Here is a 24,056-nt window from a genome sequence, read left to right on the forward strand (position 1 = left end):
ACAAAGCTGTAATTTTATTACAGAATATAATTCTAAGTATCATTTTAAATTAAAATTCATTTAACAAATATCTTCTAAAATGCAACAGTTTTCGAGGTATTTGGAATTTTGCTCCAACAAAAACAATTAATTCAAGTATCTATGTCCTTTTTAATAGTTTTTCGCGTTACCCAATCATAAATTGTCAAAAGTCTAATGTTTATCGTTTTAAAGACATAAAAGAAACTTTTTCAGCGTATTTGGATCATGGAGAAGCTTTTAATAAAAAAGTTTTCCTAACAACAACTTTTGACAAATTTTTATAATTCATACTATTTGCTGTCAAAAGTAAAATTTTATTTTTGTATATGATTCTAAACGCCATATTAAATCAAAATGCTCATAACAAAAAATTTCTAAAATGTGGTAGTTCTCGAGATATTTTAAATTTTGTTTTAACAACACAATTATTTTGTTTTATTTCGATCTTTTCAGAAGTTATTGGCGTTTCTCCATCAACAACAATTAGTTTTTTGTAAGGCCCATAACATTTCAAATAACTTTCCCCTTGACATCAAGGCGATATTGTAAACCGTTTGAAAGCTATACAAAAACAATCAAAATATGATTCAACCATAGGATCTGATGATTAAACTATATAGTTGAATTAAACTGGTTGGTTTTCAGAGCAATTGCAATATCTTTCTATTGAGAAAGGCAAAAAGTAAATAGAATTAACGAAAGTGTTGACTCGAACTGTATGAATGTGCATTGACATATTTTCAATTACGTGTATGTCTCGAAATAAAAACGATAATCGAATTGGAAAGTTTCATCTTAGAACTAGCAATAAACTAAGATTTAAATGAATAATGAAGTTGCAATAGACGCTCTGAAAGCGGTATAAAATTAATCGATCCACTAATAATGTACCCCAGCAGGAAACTAATTTGCATCTCTCAGAGGAGAATGGGGCGAAGACTCATGAAGGCTTGCAGAGAACTCATTTTAAAAGCTATCGCAGACCCCGGTCGCGATAGGAATCTTACTTGTTTGACTACAAGATCGTCATATTGCCAAAATACTGACGTTCGAATAAACGACTGTCTCAGCCCGTTCTACTCTACTTTAATTAGTTTACTATTTCCAGTCGCAATTAATTGTCCTTTAAGCACAGCTTAAACTGCCAACAGCTAACATCTCCACACTTGACTCGGTCAAACAAATCAGCCTTTCACGCTCATCGTTACCCTGGAGACGTTCACTCGTGTGATGGCAGGGCAGGCCGTTTTATTATTTATTTCGCTATGCCCGACCATTCTCTTGGTTGGAGGAGCTGTCGTCTGTTCTAAGCGCCACGAGGCAGAAAGAGAGGCGGCAAATAAACTGTCCGGCTTTATCGGGTAATAAAATGTAAAGCGACAAAAGCAGCAGGAGTTGACCGGAGAATTAGATTGCCGATAGGGGTATGTAAATAATGCTAGGTATGTGTACGTTGTAATTAGAAATGGAAAATGTCTGATATTTTGCAGAGTAGCTCTTATTTAGGTTATGGAGACGGAAGTTTCGAGAGCCTTCGTGGCGCAATCGGTTAGCGCGTTCGGCTGTTAACCGAAAGGTTGGTGGTTCGAGTCCACCCGGGGGCGGATTTTTTGGTATTGCTTATCGTGCTAACAGTTGCAACATTTCTGCCGCCTGTTCTTCTAGCACGAACCTATTAACTTAACTAGATTGAGACTGTATTTATTTTGTATTTTTAACATTTTTCAGTCGTCATTATAAAGATAAATATTGCAAATAAATTTTAAATTAAGCGAACTGCACATATTTTGTACAACTTTGTACCTGCGTGGCATAAATGCATTTAGCTCGCTTGGCTATACCTACATACGAGTGTCAATAAAAACGAGTTTCCGGCGCGCAAGTGAACCAGTAAATCAAACTGGAAATACACCCAAGAAAAAACAGCAACAATTTCAATCATCATTTGTTACAAGTCCATTTTCTTAACCAGAGGTAAACAAAAAAATGCAACAACTTGGTAGGTAGGTTGTGTTCTGGTAAATTTATTCATACATCAATTTCTCTTTGATCAATCATTTGCTTTTCTGCTGGCGCGTTTGGTATATGGTAGCTTGTCTCAAGAGGAATCACCCTGGGAGGGCAAAATGTATGCAGCCGCGTAAGGAGAGAAAAAGTTGCACCTTTTTTCCAGCTCTAGGTGGACTATACGCCACCCGAGTCCACACCTAGGAGATGGCTCCACACTTTCCACAAAAGTTTCGTTGAGTGTGCGGAAACTATGCTGCGTGAGGACTTCCACTTCAAGTTGACTGTTTTCGAATATAATTACTCTCGCTACCTGTTCGAAGCTACCGGGGCATGCAAGCGAGCTCTGTTAGAGGCGAAGATAATTTTTGCAGCGTGGAGTTGTTTTTGCTTTCGAGCATTCGTCACTGGCTCAGACATGCGGCATTATTTTCCAGCTATCTATCAGTAAGATAACGTAACTAGCCTCCCTATACCGCAAAACGCCCCGCAGACGGGATTGTCGATGTGATATCATCAACAGGTCGCAGTGAGTTTTTCTCACTTTTTTTAAATGATTGAGTGAACGCTGAAATGCGCGGGGTAACAATCACACAACTTTTGTCATGGATCCTTGGTTTCTGGACGATGATTCGACTTATTATTATAAGATCTAAGCACAAATCAAAGTTTACAGATCGGCAGCGTTTTATTACTTTTTCTGACTAAATTACGTCTTTTTGCACAATGAGTGTGACGACTATCAGATCCGTTACTACTATGTGGATATGCACATCCATTGTTTAATGTCTTCTACAAGGTATCTCAGGTTAAATTAGGCATTATTTTCAGAATTTAGGTGTCGATCTGGATAAGGTGGAACTGATCTAGATCAGCTCTATCTTGGAAAGAAGCACTTTGCAAAAAACTATCGTCTAGTCACTCTGAGATTTTCGAAATATTTACAAGACACTGAGGAATGTTATGTAGATTTGTATATGTAAAACAAGTAGGGATATATTTTATCAGCCCCCATTTTTTCTTCCCCCGATTTTGTCTACTCCCGGTTTTGACAGCTTTTTGACCGGATTTTGACAGCCACATATGAAAAATCTGTTTGGCGGGCTCTAGCAATGCAATTTGTCTTTTTTCCCAAAGGAAAAAAAATGGATTAACTAAACCACTCGGTACCTTTCACTTGCTTTAGGCAGTTCACACATGTTGTATGAACTGTTTAAATTCAGTGTCGAACTGACGTCAATTTGGTGTTAGTTTTGATACTTGATAAAACGGCCGACCACAAAATATGACCATCGTCGATTCGAACGAAACTTTGAAGTTGTGTTCGGTTTATGAATCTCCATAATTTTCTCTGAAAATCGCAATATTTTGATTCAAGAGCAATTTTTCAAAAGGGCATAGACATTTCTACGTGCATTCATTTCATTTTTTTGTTCGATTATTGTATTTTATACAGCAAAACTTCTGAGAACGAGTTACAGGGGGTGAATATTTGTATACGAAAAAATATACATTGAAAAAATGTGTCATTTTTCACAAAAATAAAAATTTGTGTTAAAAATTTAAATTGCTAAAAATCCATTTTTTTAATTTTTTATATCTTGTCAACAAAAACCCAAAGAGAAAACATTTTGAATGCGATAGTATGACGGAGACCTTATCGGTAAAACAGTTTTTCTAACAACTTTATTCATGTTTTTAAATTTCATGCTAATTGACATAAAAAACTGCAATTTTATTACAGAATATAATTGTAAGTATCATTTTAAATCAAAATGCATTTAACAAAAATCTTCCAAAATACGATACTTTTCAAAATATTTTGAGTTTTGTTCCAACAAAATCAGTAAATTCGACTGATTATGTCCCTTTTAAAAGTTATTCGAATTACCCCATCTTAAAATGTCCAAAATCTAATGTTTATCGTTTTAAAGACGTAAAAGAAAAAATTTCAGGTGTATTTGGATCATGGAGAAGCTTTTATTAAAAACAGTTTTCCTAACAACAACTTTTGACATATTTTTATAATTCATACTATTTGCAGTCAAAAATACAATTTTCTTTTCGCCATTTTAAATCAAAATGCTCATCACAATTCTGCTCATTCTGGAATGTAGTAGTTCTCGTGATATTTTAAATTTTGTTTTAACAACACATTTTTTTTTGTTTTATACAACCTTTTCAGAAGTTATTCGCGTTCCTCCATCAACAACAATAAGTTTTTCAAAAGGCTCATAACATATCCTGTAACTTTCTCTTTGACATAAAGGCAATATTGTAAACCATTTGAAAGCTATACGAAAATAATCGAAAACGATGTATACAAACAATTATGACTAATATACTAGTATTTACGAAACAACTCGCGAAACCTTGAATAATGTTCTAAATTCTGTGAGTACGATTTGACTAACGGGTGTTCAATAAAAAAATGAGAATGATTTCAATACCTTTCTATAATTAAAAAAAAGATCGTAAATTATTTTTTCTCCAAGAGAATTGCTCTCTGGACTCTCTAGAAATGGATGGCATGTTTCTTTTCGCTCGGGTACTCTCAGTTCAATCGAAGATTGCGTCGAAACAGCAAGCACTCCGCGAGCGTGTTGTACGGTTTTACGAAAAACATGTTCATCGTGAAAAAAAGTTTACGGTAGACATCTTTTGAAACGAAAACGTGCCCGTGAGTACAGTTTACCTGCATCCCTGAACGTGAATCGGAAGGCTTGTAGTAGCAAGCCGGCGAAAATAATGACGAAGAAGAAGGAAGTATTGAAAAAGCTTCTCGACAACAAGAACGAGTTTGCGTGACGCCGGCAAAAATATCACTGCTCCCATACCTTGAGTCACCAAACCCTCAAGATGGAGGACATCATCTGTCGGAAGAACACTTGGTCACCGTAGTACACGACCGAGCAGATAGCGATCACGAAATCGCAGTGCCAGTGGATGACGAAGAACTACTGCGGGACGTCGTTTATGCTGGACGACGAAAGTTACTTTCCGCTCTCGACGACCTACATTCCAGGAAATTACAGCTACTTTTCCAGCGACAAGTCAGCCACACCCCCTCCCCCTCGAAAGTAAAATATAACTTTAATTATAAATTAAAAAAATAAAGTTAAGCTGTGCATCGACATGTCGGACAGAGGGTTTTCAAAGCCGTAGTTCAAGCCGAGCTGGCCGTCAATCAACCAGTGTACCAGGGGGAGTGTCTTGAGAAAATTCTTCTGCCGTTCTTAAAGGCGTATCATGTGGACTTCCGTACGTCTTCTGGCCGGACAAGGCGTCTTCGCATTACGCCAATAAGACGCTGGAGTACCTTGAGCAGAAAAAGGAACCGTACGTGCCGAAAGAAAGGAATCCGACCAACTTGCTCCAGTGCCGTCGATTTTTTTGGCTCCCTCGGTACCCTAGCTAGTGTACAAAAATAATAGGCGGGCCTAGGATACGACGCAGTTGACCACCAGGATCCGGAATTGTATTCGGAAGATGGACGTCAGTGCCGTCCAGCACTCTTGTGAGAGCATCGCGACTAAGTTGCGTTGTACGGCTGACCAGGGCCCCTTTTCCAATATTCATTGATGCTTTTTGGTATAATAAACATTGTGTTTTTAATAAAAAATAATGAATTTGTTGAATTTTTTTTTGTTTTTTAACTACATGACAGAAAAAACTTTTTTTTTATTGAACACCCGTTAATGTATTAGGAACCATGAATAAAGGTATGAATAAGCTCATTATGAACACTCGAAGTTGCGTGAAATAGTTTAAAAGAAAATGGCCAGAGTATTTTGATTTTGTGAACTAATTCACAACCACGAAGGCCAAATCATGATCAAGATGTAATCTATCATAATTCAATTGTCATCATATAGATCGTAAACAGTGTTTCTACAATTATGAATCACGGGTCAAACTAAGGTTTATGAATATTGTTCATGAAGTTGTAAACTAGTTCTCGTTCAGGATAACAATTCGGTAATGACATAGCGAAAACCATAACTGAAGTTCACAAAACAAAAACAAATATCTCCACTAATGATAACGTAATGCTAGAGAAAAATTAAATGTAATTATAAAACACGTGATTTTTTTCACATTCCAATTTTCATAATGTAAAAATATGATTATTCTAGAATTCGAGGCACTTTGTTCAGGAATTAGGTAACGATTTTTTCCCGTGTCATGTAATAAAAATCCTTGTGTATTAAGGTACTCAGAAATTCTCGACATCACTTGCCTCAATGATATGTTAAAAACTAATTTTTCAAATTATTGTAAAATTTGGAGATAATTTAATAAAAACATAGATATTTGCAAAAAATATAAGAATTTTTTTGTCACGCCACTGTGATGGTGCAGCAAGAATATTCAGGTGCGCCTAGAGGATTCACAATAATTCTAGGCAATGGCGAATTGATCGGTTTTTGGCCCAGTTCTCTTGACAGTTTTTGATTATAAAAAAGAGTTAGGTGTACTACTTGAAACTTTAAACTCGCTTTCCTCGAAATCAATACAATTTGCCATGCATAGGCTGAATTTATTGAAAGCGCAGGTACACATTTTCAAGTAAGCCTCCATAAACTTCTAATTGCGTAACTGGGTTTGCTTACCGTTACACGAATATGTTTAAACCAATTGCCTCACAGACTCTATTAAATATTTGACGAATTTTTGCATTTATTTACAAGTGTAAAATGTTCCGAATAAGCAAAGGTTTGCTTTTCAAGTTAGGTTGCAAAACGAGTATGTACACAAATTCTAGAAAGCGTTCATCCATTGTGTTTTCAATGCTATTCGATTATGTCATTCGAACAAACCACAATATTATTGAAAATCAAATCCAATGTGCAGTACATTTATTCTTCACAAGCAAAGCAGATCGTTATAGTGAATAATTGCTCTTGCTACCATAAAATATATTAAACCAACTTCCAATGGGTCATTCCATGCGAAGTGATCAAGGTACGTGTAATCGACCTCCACGGATTTGAACAAAATTTAGAGGAATTGTTCATCTAGGGCCAATATATAAAAACCCAAATTTTTGTGACAATTGAACCACCCCTCGGGTCATTGGAGCACCCCCCGTTTTGGCAAATTGCCAAAACTCTTGATTTTCTTTTGATCATATCTCCGGTTCTATTTACTCTAGAATCAAACCACAAATTGGCTTTTGAAGAAAATTGTTCAAGGAATCTATAAAAAATATTGTTTTTTGTCGACAGTGTTGCCAACTATGCAATTTTTTCAGTTAAATATTAAAAGTTAATTTTTCTCAAAATACGTACATTTTAATTTTGAAAATTTTAATGCCATCGCGTTCCTCAGACATTTTTACATAAAAAACACTTATCATCCCAATATAATATGAGCGCATCCTGAGATACACCGTTTTGAAGAGAAAAAACCGCAATTTCCCATATAAAATCGCAAGCGCACAACACTAAAAAACCAACTTGAGTATTCTGAGTTCAAACATAATTTTTCGTGAAGTAGACGAGAAATGATGAAAAACTACGTATTTGGTTTGCTTCTAGCAGATCTGGGTCGATTTTTATGACAGTTTGAAGATTTTCTCAATTTTGGCCAATAAAAATGGATTTTTATATGAGAAAATCGGAGTTTTTCCCTTCAAAACGGTATATCTCAGGATGCGCTCATATTATATTGGGATGATAAGTGTTTTTTATGTAAAAATGTCTGAGGAACGCGATGGCATTAAAATTTTCAAAATTAAAATATACGTATTTTGAGAAAAATTAACTTTTAATATTTAACTGAAAAAATTGTATAGTTGGCAACACTGTCGGCAAAAAATAATATTTTTTATAGACTCCTTGAACAATTTTCTTCAAAAGCCATCTTGTGGTTTGATTCTAGAGTAAATAGAACCGGAGATATGATCAAAAGAAAATCAAGGGTTTTGGCAATTTGCCAAAACGGGGGGTGCTCCCATGACCCGAGGGGTGGTTCAATTGACACAAAAATTTGGGTTTTTATATATTGGCCCTGGATGAACAATTCCTCCAAATTTTGTTCAAATCCGTGAAGGTCGATTTCAAGTTTGCATCTTTTTTTGATCACTTCGCGTGGAATGACCCATATCAAATAACAATCGGCATCATTGTTCTGCATAAAATACTCCCCCGACGCCGTGATCTTGTTGAATCGGATTACGATCATACAGTAACCCGAAAGCTCCGTTGAAAGCGAAAGAATGGACAGCATTCTTACTAACGCAATACCCAAACCTCCAAAGGGCACTTGAAAATCCAGATCGCCCATCACGGCCGCATACCTACCTTCAGAACCCGAACCCAGCCACTACCAAGCAAATCCATAGGTGCTCTAGTTTTTTTTTCTCTCTCTTATTTTACTCCCGTCAAGGCCAACATGATCTTCCTTGGTGGCTTGTTCGGAGTCGGTCCACGCGTCACCAGCACCACCACTGCAACTAAAAGGCGGGATAAAAAATGAAAATGAATAAAATTTAAATTATACTCACGGAAGAGCGGGCGACTTACGTTTTTTTGCATAGGTAAATACATATAAGCTACCAAATAGAACAATCTAGCTTTTATTGCTTTTTATGCCACTTGGGCAATTGCCCGACTAGGTATAAGCTTTTTCACCCTTCATCCCATATCGGCCACAGCGGGGCGGTAGTGGGCTCTCAAGTGCCACAGCTAAGCACTCTTGGGGTTTACTACTTGTGCAAGGCAGAGGTCTTTTGCACCGGCCACTCACCTACCGGTCGGTCGACACTCTTGAGCTATGGTGCCTCCCGAGGTGGAAAAAGTCTGCATTTTTCAGTCGATCTAGGCAAATGAATTGCGCCCGCCAAGAAGCTACACAGGAAAAAGTGAAACCTAATTTAGTCATCTCATTTGTGGCGGAAAAGCAATCTAAATGCGCCTTTTTTGCTGAAACGATGCACTCCGTTACAATGAAGGGAAGAAATGCTTGAAAAAAAAAATTAAATTGCGCCAATAAAATAATTGCACTATTCAACATTCACCGATTTCTGCGCCTTTCTGTGCAGCCTTGAGCAAATTCTTATGGGCTTAACCCATTATTGCCCAACCTACTATATATAGTAGGTGCTAAGAATAACTCCTATTACTCAATTAATAACGCAGAACAGGCATTATCAACGAGTTAATATTGTTCATATACTCTTGCAGAATATGTTTAGAGAAGTTAGAGTGGTTAAACCGGTGTTTATGTTTTGTTTTTAATAAATTTTCACTTAAGGGGTTACACATTTTTGTTAGGATGAAAAAAATCGAATTTTTGTAAATTAGATATTCTAAAACTACATACGCCGAGGAAAATTTTCTCAAAGTTTCATTAAGATCGGAATACTACAACTTAAGTTACAGCTATTCATAGATCGCTACCCATTCACCACTTGTAGGCGGTACGTAGTGTTTGATACGCTAGACCGTTGACTCGCTGCACCGACAGTAAAACTCGATTATCTCGGAGTTGTATTTTGTTGAAAAGTTCATCCGCGGCGATCACGATATCTCAGGAACCGATTAACCGATCAATCTTAAATTTTCACTGGTTGTTTCTTATAATATCAGCTACTTTGAGTACAAAAATAATTTTACTGGAATGACCACATCATTTTTCTTCGATCGGAAAACACAATTTGTGATGCGCGTGAAAAATAAGTTGGGCAATAATGGGTTAATAAGCATACAGCCCTTCATAAGACCATAAATATGGTCCATGCTCAATTAAACAACCATCAAAACACCGTGAAATTATTAGTTTCTATGTGACCGAACTCATCATCGCACAAGTAGGGGTAGTGTTGAACAAATCCAATACCTTCAGTTTTATTTTTATTTATTAGGTCATCACAAATATATAAATAGGATATCGATTCAACAGAATATTTGAAATAATAATTGCGTTTCGATTTCGTCTCGTCAGAATCCGGGCCATCACGCTTGACTAGGGGTTTGCTCAGAAACACAAATAGTGATTTCGTTGTTGGAGCTAGCGTCAATCCGACGCTAGTTTAGTCCCGTCACTAAGATTGTGTCAGATGCTGATAATACGAAGTCGAAACACAAATTCCATGCCCTGAGTTGATTATTGGACTTCTTGTATTACAGAGTGTTGAAGACACAACAAATCGCCGACCTTGCCTTGGCTGGAATTTGTTTCTGATGTTTCTTAAGAATCTCAGAAAGTTTAAAAAAATGTTTAGACTATTCGTTCAACCCCTTTGGCGAAATTTTCATTTCTTAAGAGTGAATCTATGCTTAATTTCTTTTGGAGATCTTTTTGCCTTTCTCATAAAGAAAGGATATGCAATCACTCTGAAAATAGACTTTTTAACCGAGGCACAGTTGTCCAGATCTGGGAAAAGCTGGCCAAAAGTCACTATCTCACAAGTGTTGCATTTTAGGCCAGTGATGTCTTCAGGAAAGTTTCTGCACATAAGCAGCCTCTACTTTTGCCATTGACAGACCAATGATTAATCGCCCTAGAAGTGTGATCCGAATTTTTTTTTATTTAATTTTTTTTATTTCTTCATATTCAAAACCAGTATCTTCGGCAAAGTTTTAGCAAATATCACCACAAGAATTTTTTCTGAAGACACCAAGTGCCCTTCTCTTGCACGGAATGAAATATCAACCGTTTTTTACAGAAAAACTGTACACAACGGTTTTTACTTAATAATTATTTTCTTTAACATTCACATGTTTGAAATGTTCTGCAAAATTGTTCCATACTACAATACGCAAAACATCTCTTATCAGTCTAGTACACTTAATTGTGAATCTGACAAGTTATCATTTGTTCTACTCGAAAAAAATATATTATATCCACAAAATTACGAATAACTTCTATTCCCCACCATACCCCACGCCAAAATCGATTACTATAGAATTGTTTAAGTGTGTTTTATTAGAAAAATTTTACATTTTATGCAGACACGCGAATTATATGTGAAAAACAACAAAAATCGGATGGTTTCTAATAGAGTTTCATGCAACTCAAATTCCATCCCAATTTTCTTTCCGTTCCCAAGTATTTCGTGATCCTCTTTGCGACGACATCTACCAAAACTGGCACCTTAACTTCTGCACTGCTTCCAGATATCGCGATAGCTTCCGATGGTGGGTACGCTTTTTTCATGGCCTCTAGTATCAAATTATTAAAAAGAAAAACGCCCGCATGGTGCGCTTTCCTATCGATCTCATCAAATTATATTGATTTTTACTGAAACCAGCTTCAATCACTGACGAAACGGTCTCCTCGGGAGTAAGCTTGATTGGTAATGAATAAATTTCTGTTTTCTTGTATGCCTCAAAGCAATCACAGGCTTTTTGAGGATTTTCAACGACAAATCGAAGATGCTTTGTTGCAGACTCATTGTCATCAGCTCTGAACTGCATGGACGCTGTATGTAGTAGCTCTATGCCACTATGTTGAACATCTTTGTTTTCCACCACTTATTGAGAGTTGACAAACCCTCGAAAGTCACAGATGGCCGACCAGTCTTTTTCCTCCTCTTTTAACTGAAGCGCCCTCCATATTGAAGCAAATTTCGCTTCAAACGTGGATAATTTCCTGTGGAATTCGACCCAATGTTCATAATGTTTAGCTGCTTAGGTAAATTTAATGGGTGTTAGACTAATTCTCTCGAAATAATATTCCATAATATTGCTTAAAGGAAGAATTATTTTTCAGGGGTTACCAAAAATATTGAAATGTTGTAGTTTTTCACGTATAACTCGCTTGTCTGCATGCTTCTGCAAGAAATTTTAAATGTTTTGAATAAAACGCACTTAAACAATTCTGTGGTAATCGATTTTGTCGTGGGGTATGCTGGGAAACAGAAGTTATTCGTAATTTATTGACTAAAATATAAATTTTTCGATCAGAACAAATAATAACTTGTCACATTCACGATATAGTGTACTAAAATGTTAAGAGATTTGTTGTGTATTATAGCATGGAACAATTTTGTAGAACATTTTAAACATGTGAATATAAAAACCGTTGTGTAGGGTTATTCGGTAAAAAACGGATGATATTTCAATCAGTTCAAGAAAAGGACACTTGGTGACTTCAGCAAAATTTCTTGCGATGATATTTGCTAAAACTTTGCTGAAGATGCCGATCTTGAATATGACATATTTGAAAAAATAAAATTCGGATCTCACTTCTAGGGTGATTAATTAATGTTGATTGATTAATTAATGGTGATCTGTTAATGGCAAAAGCATAGGCTGCTTATGTATAGAAACTTCGCTGAAGATATCACTAGCCTAAAATGCAACACTCGCGTGATATTGACTTTTGGCCAGCTTTTCCCAGATCTGGACCACTGTGCGAGGCCCGGAGAGCCGAGTCTCATATACCATTCGACTCAGTTCGTCGAAATTGGCAAATGTCTGTATGTGTGTGTGTATGTGTGTGTGTGTTTTCAAATCTCACTCGCTTTTCTCAGAGATGGCTGAAACGAATCGCTCAAACTTGATTTCAAATGAAAGGTATAACGCTCCCATAAGCTGCTATTGAATTTTTTGTCGATCGGACTTCCTTTTCCGGAGTTACGGATTGAAGAGTGCGGTCACCCAGCAAATTCCCATATAAAATGGTAACACCATGATGTCCAAATGGTGTAATACATATAAAAAAGGGGGCAAAATAACGGATTTGCGGGTCTAGATCACTAATGATCATTCTAAGCAGCTTTGACCACATTGGCCACCTATGACGGTTCTTGATGCCACCAGGTACTTCCTAAGTTCGTAAGATAATCTCACACCTTTTTCTCAATGAATTCTTGACCGATTTTTATAAACAAATTCAAATGAAAGATACAATACTCCCATGGACTGTTATTAAATTACATTTGGTTCCGGAGTTACAGGTTGTTGATTGCGACCACATAGGAATTTTCCATATAAACCGGTACAATCGTAATACTTCAAAGGTTAAAAATCCATTTCTATTTGCAAGTCTAGATAACATCATTTCTATTTGCAAGACTAGATCACTGATGGCCAATCAAAGATTCTTTGAATATAATGTCCACTATCGACAGTTCCGGAATTTTCGGGTTCTGGACGTATTCCAGAATTAGTCACATCGATTACTTGGTGATGACTGAACCATTTTCATAAACCAAATCTCAAATGGTGGGTATAATATGCGGTTGGGTGTTGCATACTCCATCAGCCCCCTCTCAGCTTCCCCTCACACCATCTCTTTCTACATCAACCCCCCCTCCATCCCATTTGACCTACATTCTCTTCATCCGCCATATACATTTTTAGAGAATTTCGTCCCATAGCCATATATTATAAGTGAATTTGGAGTCGCTCAGCTCAAATTTATGTAATATCGAAAAGATCAGATCAATTCATGTTATAGTGATAAATTGATTTTGTCACACTTTTTATGACATAAGTTTTGCCAATAGTTGGTAATGAATATAAATGAGAACATAAATAAACTATCCGATTTCATTGTCGTCACTTCGGTTTTTGCGGATTAGATTTGACCGTACTTTAGTGAACTGTAACTTTTTTTACTACAAATTTTATATTAAATGAGAGAATCTATCGACATTCTTACTATGACTTTCAGCTATCAACTCGGTATCGTTTGTTGGTTTTAATCGACGATTTTATTAATTGTGTGTTTAGGCTAGCCTCAATTCGGTTGATTTCTTAGCAGTATTTTCGATTTAAGTATAACACTTTTTTACACTTTAACGACATTTAATTAGCTAGAGATTACTGGGTAGGGAATGTTATGAAAATTTAGAGCCCTAGTACTCCAGACGCCTTTCTACTACCTATGCGCAAAATAATAAGTATTGATGCATTGTTAGCTTAGTGTCGACTATCAGAGATAGTACCACAGACTAACAGACATAACACTTGAAAACAAAGCTTCGCCCGCTTTAACGGTCATTTTAAGTATATTTGTAGTTGGGACTGTGGCCACATTTGAAATTATGGCGCCACTGTCATATGAACAAGCATACGGGGGATAGAACACAAGTGAAAAATTACTCCCAAACCTGAGGGGTAACCTACCAGTAAATGAGTGTTTGGGACCGTGAATAAAAGGTGGAGCTAGTGTTCTGGAAAAATTGTCGGATCGATGTTTTTTGAGGGAATTCCCTTATAGTGTTATGTCTGTTAATCTGTGATAGTACTTCATCAGCCTTTAACTTCGCAAATTCTGTAGCATAAGCACTCAAGTTAACTAGCCGAATTTTCATAATAACTTGCATCAACTTGAGACAATTCTAATACAGTGAAGATCCGTTTTTAACAGCCCTCTTTTTAACAAACCGAAGCTCTTAAAAGATTCTTCTTTAGTCCCTAGATATACCTTCATAACCTTTCCGATTATTTAGTATAAATTTCGCTTAATGGGGTCAGACAGCGCAAAATTTAAAATAAAATTAAAATTTGGATTTTTTCATATTAAGGATCACTAAGATAAGAAAAATATGCTCAAGAAAATATTTATTCGAATTCGACTTGGTTCGTCTGCTAGAGCTCATCAAACTACCAACTATCAATTTTCATACGAGGCTGACAAAATCGTGGGCTGATAAAAGCGGGTCTTCACTATAATCTATCAATCGTACAATGTAATGGTGCAACAAAATGACAACAATGTTCCATAAATACCTTCTCGTCTCATTGCGACTGTACTCTCCGCAAAATAGATCTTTGTCACACACGTCCATAGCGAACTAATCCATTGTTCACATTGTTCTTTCAAATTGATGTTCTTTGGGTGTTTCATACAACTCGAATAATTAAAAATCATATTCGTTCTGTTTGCTTTCGTCCATTTCTAGACAGCCAGTTTATAAAAGGAGCAAATGAGTTATTTTAACTCTTCAAACTTTTCCTAATACACTAGTTTTAACATTATTTATTACTTGTATGGACTTCAGCTTTCAGATTCGTCCAAATCTGAAAAAATCAGATCCGTTCAGATTTCGAAAATATGTTAGTTAATTGTCAGCTAATAATTTTTGCTGAATTAATACTATCAATTTTGGAAGTAATATTTCGAACAGCATCATCTTGAATATAACCAAACATGCTTACCATGCTCTTGAAAAAAAATACACAGCCAAACTAAATGATGAGCAGTCAACCGTTTGGCGAAGCTACAACCTGAACAAAGATTTCACGAACAGTACTACTTTCATTACTTGATACCTCAAATCAATCGACCTATCAAATACGTCATTACGAAACAACTCAGATATGAACTCTGCAATGCAGATATGAAATTAGTTTGGTTTGGAAATATAAATATATTTGGCTTTCTTATATACATATTAGGAAATCACTTCAAAAATCGACCTGCCATTTGAGTCCCAGAGGGCCAAGTGTCACATACTATTCGATTCAAATCGTCGAGACCGCAAAATATCTGTGGGTGCATGTGTGTATCAAATAAATCCGCTCAATTTTCTCAGAGATGGCTGAACCGATTTGCACAAACTTAGTTTCAAATGAAAGGTTCTAACGCTGCTATTGTATGTTTTGTTGGACCTACTTCCGGTTCCGGAATTATGGACTGAAGACTGCAGCCATATAGCAAATTCCTATATAAACTTGCAACATGAAGATGTTCAAATGATGCAATACATATTGAAACGGATTTAACATTACTTGGATTAGTGGGCCTAGATCCCTAAAGACCAATCAAAGTAGTTTGAAGACTACATATTACGAAGACTGATATCTCTTTCCTTCCCCCATACAAACGAGAAGCGACAGAGGTTACAGCGCCTCTATTGGAAGAAGGTAGGAAGCTTAATGTAAAAATGTATATATGTGTGTGCATCACTATGGAAAGTACCACCTTTACCTGCAAGTGGCGTTGCTGTTACTGTCTCCGGATTCTGGACAGAGTTGCCAGTCTTCTTGATATGCAGTCTTCGCTTGTACACAGGTCACCTGGCTTCAATTCCCAACCCCGCACATAGGTTTAGAGTTTTCTCTAAAGAGATTTCTCCAACCCGACAGACAGGCGAATGACCCTAAGGTTAAAACCTTTATAATCAAAACAAAAAAAATATTGGCCACCAATGACGGTTCTTGATACTCTCGGGTAACTATCAAAGTTCGTATGATAATATCACACCTATTTCTCAGCAAATTCTTAACCGATTTTTACAAACTTGATTTCAAATGATAAATACAATACACCCATTGACTGCTATTGAATTTCATTCAGATCTGACTTTTGATTCCGGAGTTACTACGGTTACACAGGAATTTAAACCGAAATAAGCTACCGGGCATATTCCAGAATTAAAGTCACATCGGATTCGGTGATGACCAAATCCATTTTCACCAACTAGGCCTCTCTCACATCCTCTTTTACAGGTATAATCCCTTTCCCCTCCCACTGCATTCCAAAATATGTTATACGAAGACAACATTGCTGATTTATACACTTAAATATTATATTTTTTGTTCCAAGGACGTCATCGTCAACATGTTGCTCATCTGGTTTGTGGCACTCGTGCCCTTGTAAATATGTGCAAAGTGTAATAAGAATGTAATAGACATTTTCACGAATATATTGAATATAACTTGCTATTGGATAAATGAGAAAGGCACACCATTAGGTGGATTAAAACAGGTTTTTTTGTTTTTCCTATTTTTTTGTTAACCTATTCAGTCAATTTATTAATTGTTGTAACGGCATTTAATTAGCAAGGGACTGGAAGGTGAAGTGTGTTTTTCAATATTAAGTGCCATAGTACTCAAGGGAGAGCAAGGAGTTGAAGCAAGAAACTTTAGAAAAGCGTGGAATAAGGTCATATGAGCAAGCTTAGAATTTCCCGGCGACTTAACCTTTTATCTGCTACCACAGGAGTCAGGATCTTTTGGCATTAGAAATGCGAATCACCTGAGTCTGCGGGATGTCCGGACGAGCGTAAAGTAACTTTGTACTTCATGCTGTCGGTTCCGGCAGAAACTCCGCTGCCAGGGAACTCTCAGTACCAGCTAAATAGAAACCAGATAAAAAGTGACGAGTAGCGCCAATAAAGCTAAGAAACCCTGGAAAGTATTAGTAAAGACATGGCGTGGGATACATTTGTGCCCCAGTGCAAAGTTCTAGGGGTAAAGCGTTGTGGCGCGTTGAAGTCGTTAGCTTTTCTCTTCATTAGAATAACTTGTGAAGCAGAAAAGCCAAGTAAATTTTTCAATTCGTTTGATATTTCGTTCAAACTTAGACCTTGCCTGAAAATTTCTAAAGGTTTTAAAAAGTATGATTATAATTTTGAGAACATACAAGAAACTTGTGTAATTCACTCACTGTATATCTAATTATGTTTAAACAAGTCATGGAACAAATCGATAAAATCAACAGATTGCATAGGTCCGTTGAAATTACAGACGTAAATATACAAGAGTATTAGGGATGAACAATTTCATTTGGTTTTAGTAAAAATTACGCTTAACGCAGTCAGTGAAGACTTATAACACACTGGAGCTTGAACGCGGTTTGAATGTTCCAATATTAGCAGGTATCTATTACATAGAAATCGTTAATAATAGAATCGTAGTCTTAGATTCTTTTCACTTTTAACTTTCTTCTAAAACTATTTAACTTAACGCAACAATATCTTAGTCAAACTTTAGGAATTTGAAAGATCGTATTTATTTCGGTGACAACTGATTCTACTTTTATCGATTTCTGAAAAACCTCTTAGGGGTTAATCTATTCACAATAAAAGTGTAGATCGACTCATTTCATGACATGCAATGGTATGCAGGAGGATGCAAAAAGTCTTCGTTATTCGAATGAGAAATCTACAACTAGGTTTTGGAATGTATCTAAAAGTGTTTTTATTCGGTTTACAGTTTTAATTTTGTTAAAACAACATATTTTTGTGTAATCTGCCTTAGCAGATCACAAAAAAAATTGACGATACCTACTACCATAATATAAGCCATATTTTGAAGCAAAACGTTTCGTTTTTGTGAAAATAAATCACATTTAAAACATCTGGAGAAAATCCGACACATACTTTAGTAAAGTTTTTATTTAAGAAGTTTGCGGTGATCACGATTGAAGACCAATAGACCAACTAAAATCCCAAAATGCAAAAAGTTACATTACTGTATGAGTATTCATCGTACCTTAACGATTAGTTGAATAAATAATAGTTTTTTGCTGCATTTTTGAACGTTTTTCCTAAAAAATCGCTGTTTTAACCTCTAAAAATTCTATTTAAAAACTCTCATCTACAAAACAAAAAATTATGCATAAAAAGGAATCGTTAAGGCACCAGAAAAATTAATTACGATCAATTGAAAAATAATTGAAGAAAATCGATTGAGTAGTTTTTTGGGCAATCATGATCGTTGCGTTGCGTTGTGACGATGATTTTGGCGGATTGCACACTGACTTCATCATGTTTGACTGTTGATTATCTAATAAGAGTTGCTTAGGAAATGGTAACTAGGAATTCATACCAATTCGACCCATATTAAAACCTCAACAGCATGATAGCCATCATTGCCGGCCGCCCCCATCTCCATCGTTCACGGGGAAGGATAAAGGATAAGGTAGACAGGAAGTGTTGATGCTCCACCTACTTAACGGAAGGACGACGATTCATCAGACTCTTCCATAGGTGTCGCGGAGTTGGTAGTTTGGAAGGGTATCAGGTCTAGGATTCGCTCCAAGCAAGCGATGCGACCTGTAAAGCATATTTTATTACGTAGTTGTTTAGTTAGTCTTCGAGTGCACGATCACTCGAAAAAGAGATCTTGTTTAGTTTTTGGTTTTTTTAAACTCTGGGCAGCCGGCTACCGAGAGTATACTATGTTCCCTAAACAAAAGCAATTTGAACTCCACTCGGCCGACCGTGGGAGTATTGCCTAGAAAAGCTAATCTTATCTGCGTAATGGGCCGGATATCACTATTTATTGCAACAGTATTTGGACAGAATTCGCTACTTCTTCCCTACGATATATTTATTAGCTTGAAAACTACCGAGTGACACATTATACAGGCTAGAGTGACAAGCTAGAGTGACACATTATACAGGCAAAAATAGCGCGAGATGTTATAAATCAAGAAAATATTTCTTATTTTCCATATCAGATTTGTGGAATACAAGTATACGAGCGATAATAACGAACACTGAAGGGAAATATAAAGGATTGTTAACCTGATGCACGGGCTTGTTAGCAATAACGGAGCTTGAAATTAGGTTCATAAAACAGACGCGGCGAATTTTCAATACGTATTGACCCGTGATCATAGATACTAGTCAGATTATTCGTATTGGGGCTAATTTACGATCAACTATTCATTTTTACGGCAATGTTTTCTCGACTGTTCGCACCCTCTCATTCTGCTACTATCGGCAGAAGGCTGATAGCACCCAGTCGTCGCCGGTCTAAGGACCAAATGTCATCAATAGACTTAGACTCGCGTGGAGGCATGAGATAGGAAACTTGTGAGAATTTTGTTATCCCACCGTTTGACGACCTAGTTTTTTGGGCAATCATGATCACGGAAAAACCATTTTTGGGAAAAACGACACTTCGAGATATGGTAGGTAGTTGTAGAGTTTAATGTACTTTTATTGGGAAGTAGCCCCGACGGCAGTACTATAACAAAATTTTACATTCAAGTTCTCCAATTAGACTTTAGATGTTTAATTATTTAAATTTTAAGCATGCTCCACTACATTAATATCGTATATGTTAATGAAGTTCGCTTTGACTGGCTAAATAACGATTCAAGTTTCGTTAGTAAAAGATCTATCGAATTTAGGCGATAACTATTGGAAGAAATTTTTGCTTTTGAACTTTCAACGATTTGTAGAATATACCTCAAATTTTGAACAATACGTGAATCCCTAAGACTATTGTGTTCCAAATTATAGTTTAGATTAAAATCTGTAGGTACTATTTATTGATAGGGGAGCCCAGTTGGCGGTTGGGGTAAGTTGGCGGAATCCCCTTTTCTCCGTTTCTATTAGACATAAAGCGCTCTCTCTCTCGTTGTGAACCTCAAGTAATGTGAAACGCATTATCCAATGTGTTTTTGTTGTTAAACATTTTGTTTTGTAGAAGCTGCGGATGATGTTGTGTTTTTGAGCATACTTTGTGAATTTTCTTAATTTTAAACATTTTGTGTTATTTAAAGTGGTTTGCAATATATTCCCTGAATGATTATATTTTTCGATAGTGCGTGAAAAGAGCTTTCAGTATCCGTATAGATATTACACCTATCCATACACAAAAGTAATTTTTTAAATCCTTTTTTATAAAAAGTGCGGTTGGGGTAAGTTGGCGGTGACGCACACGGGGCAAGTTGGCGGTACTATTTACAGTGCAAAAATAGTCATCAAATATTTTCATTTCTCGAATTCACTCCAAAGTAAGAGAAACTTTTTCTTGTGTCTCTCGTCAATGCAGGGGACAATTATTTCGATGAATCGCCTGAAGAATTTCGAAAATTTGCTTTTGAATATGGAGTACGCGTCGAAGTCAAAATGACGGGGTATTGAGACTGAAATATAATGAATAATACAATAAACAATCGGCACATTTCATAAGAACCACTGATGTAATCGAATTTCCATTTGATTGCTTATTTTTTAGCTTTCCGCCATCTTACCCCACACATACCGCCAACTTACCCCAGCCCCGCGTCACATATTTGCGTCTCTAGAAATAAAGACAACGCATGAAACATTTTCATAAAATTCAGAGATGTTGCCAACAGTATGCCCTTTCATGCAACGTGTTCTATTTTGCAAGATCTACCAAAATCAAAGCGGTAAAAAATGAAAACACCGCCAACTAGCCTCGGTTTCCCCTATCTTCTAACTCAACCTACACTGCAATACAGTTATACTAGGTACTTGACGCATAAAATTGAGCATACATTGACGTTTTCATACTACTGGAAGAGAATGTCAACAGACGACCTTCTAAGGTAAATCTTCGAAAATATCTACGCACAAAATCTAACCGTAATTGCTAATCAATTTGCGATATCCGTTCGCTGTTGGGCTGTAGCATCGTCGTCGGTCGGTCGCCTTTGAACCTCCTTTTCCAGTTGTCACAGTAATTTATCCTTTAATCCGACGAAACGTCAGAGACCTACATTTCACGCAGCCCCACAGTTCAAATCCCAGCGAATAGATCGATTAAGCCACCAGTGTCTCTATATTAGCAATTCTAAAAATTAGTCCAAATTAGGCAGCGCAATAAATTACACGCTTGATAAATTGGACACTGCCGATCGATGATCGCGCTCAGGTTGCACAATCACTTACAACGCAGGGATTATGTACCCCACTACGGGGTTGAGTACACGCACCGCAAGATCTTGGAGGCGTCGAGAAGCACACACCATTTTTCACGCCGATGGGAGTTCCACGCCAGTTAAATATGAGGTGCCTAAATTTGTGCCCTGCCGTGGGATACGATAGAAGATCGGCGTTAGACCTGTAATTTGCAATATGTCGAACCAAAAAAACACGCTATGGGGACCCGGTATCTGAGCTTTCTGACGTCACCAACAAAGATATTTAAAAAAAAGTTATTGTGCGGAGCACTAGATCACGAGGCAGCGTCGTAGGAATTGGCTGAATCGGACCTTTCGATTACGCCGCATATCCAGTCAAGTGCACAATTGTTCTGACGCAGGCGGTACACTTTATAGTATGATTGCCCTAATCAGGGTTGTATTCGCAAAATTACACTCGATGGAACTCATACCTGAAGAGTTTCGAAAACAATGGACCTATAATCCTTATATAATTGGTAACTAAACATACTTTTGTTCTTGAAGATTCTGTTGCGAGGGATCTAAAAATTAGATTTTATAAAATGCGGAGCCTATCCAACTTGATCCCTGAAGCAGTTTGTAACTTCAGAAGACCTACCGCAGCCTATAATTATGTATTTGGCATTGTAAATGCATCTACTTCTCCTTCCTTCCAAGCAAGCAAGAGCATACCATTAACGATCTTTTCGTCACCTTGCCAACCCGAGAAAAAACCATAAATAAACCATACTTCTGGATCATATTTCGTTTACCTTGGAGCGATGTTAATGATCCTTTGGGTACAAAAATATGTGCTTATTGTCAGTCACGAACATAGTTGAGTAGGAATTGATCAATTTGGCAGATAATTGATTTGAACATAGCTGAATCTGGCAACAAACTAAAATATTAGCAATGGCGCTGCGTTGCATTGGGTTGCGTTGTGACGATGTATTTGGCGAATTGTACGCTAACTGCATCATGTCTCACTGCTGATTGTCTAAAAATAGTGGCATAAGTAATGGTATATAGGAGTTAATACCAATCCGGAAGGACAACGATTCACTATTAGGTCCCTTGACAAACAATTCCTTCATCTCCGTAAAACAAATTCTCGCAACTCTGTAGGTAGCTTTTCATTGGCTTTTTACTAACAAGCTATTTATTATGGTGGGGCATTGTTATATGAAAAACATACTCATAACCTAATCAACCGAGCACAGCACTTTTTGACGTAGGACTACGTCTTTGTTTTCGATATAGGGGTGCACGTTGCAAATTCTACAAAAATGGTATGTAACGAAAAGTGGTCCAATTTTAAACGCATATAATTCAGCCATCTGACGATAAATTTTCAATTTTTTTGCACATATCGCCCCGAAATACTTCTAAGAATGGATTCCAATTGATAAACCCAAAGATTTTTGATATCATGGCATTAAAAATTTAAATAACGAACAACCTAGTCAAAATATCGCGCATTTACACACAGAAGATAGCGCTTCCCTAGTCCAGCACGACAGATTTGTGTACCTAACGCGCTACGCTTCTATGAATGACGTCATCATCGACTATTTAAACGGACGGATTTCGCCAGAGCAGCTCAGTTGCCTGTTGAACAGCAGGCGAAGCAGATCACTGCGCTGTGTGTTTTCACAGCCAGTGTAGCTGAGTTAGAAGTCCGTTACACTGCTTGTGGAGGTACACTACACTATGCTATATTTTGTGTTGTGCTCGTTTCCAGCACACTTTTATTATTCGTACACAAAATAGTTTGTACATGCGAGCTCCATTTGCAAACACGGTTAACATAGTGTCGTTGTATTAGTTGTCTCTTTCGCTCTACCCATCATCATCAGCGTTGATTCATTTGTAGGTAAGTAGATCTAATTTGTTACTAAATTGCACAACGAAAGTTTATTGTTTACGCTCGATCAATTTATTGTTTCATTTCCCCATCACGTGATTCATTTCCACTCAGCCTATAGTATTTTGATTCTACTAATAGGTACATACTACAAAACCTATTTATGAATGAATACACTGCCTCTTGAAAAACCGTTGCAAAAACGCATCTTGTCCATATATAAAATTGTTTTCGATTCTTGTAGGGGAACTGGGGGTAAGACGGACATGTTAAGGATATACTCAAATAAAACATAGTGAAAGCATGTTTTTGTCAACATGTAATACTCTATGCTGTAGCTCCATATGTTGGCTTTCGAGTGCCCAGAGGGATTATGTTACAAAAATCAACAAGTATCTTTTTTAAAAGAAATAGAAAACAAAGAAATATCTGCACTTTTTCCACACTGCGGGTGAAACGGACATATGGTGGGGGTAAGACGGACATGTCGCCGAAAGGATGATCACAATACAAAACATTAAAATATACGGATGTTTTGGATAGTTTGTGGTTCTTCTTAATATATATGTTCAATTCGAGGTGAAAAATAACGTTTTGGTGTTTGATTTAAAGTTGAAGTAAATGATGTATTTTCTAATATCGTTTTTTTCGTTGTCATAAAGAGGGCCATACAATCAGTTTCAATGATCAATCACAAATCATTTATATAAAACTGGAAAGTTACATATTAAATACGCAATTGGTAACATCAGTTCCTCGAGTACACACAGCCAGAATATGGGACCTGCACAAAGTCGTCTACCTTTTCCAGGTCCTAGGAATTCCGTATTCA

At 36.7% G+C, this 24,056-nt stretch overlaps 1 protein-coding gene and 1 non-coding gene across 2 annotated transcripts in view; both read left to right on the top strand.

Moving 5' to 3' along the window:
• LOC131687449 (Krueppel-like factor 12) overlaps positions 1 to 24,056 on the top strand; it is a 517,717-nt gene that overhangs the window by 382,370 nt on the left and 111,291 nt on the right. The gene's annotated exons all lie outside the window — the stretch shown is intronic.
• On the top strand, positions 1,552 to 1,625 carry Trnan-guu (transfer RNA asparagine (anticodon GUU)). The gene has a single exon. It is a non-coding gene; the product is annotated as a tRNA-Asn (tRNA).

This window comes from Topomyia yanbarensis, chromosome 3 (assembly GCF_030247195.1).
Source record: "Topomyia yanbarensis strain Yona2022 chromosome 3, ASM3024719v1, whole genome shotgun sequence".
Taxonomy (NCBI): Eukaryota; Metazoa; Arthropoda; class Insecta; order Diptera; family Culicidae; genus Topomyia; species Topomyia yanbarensis.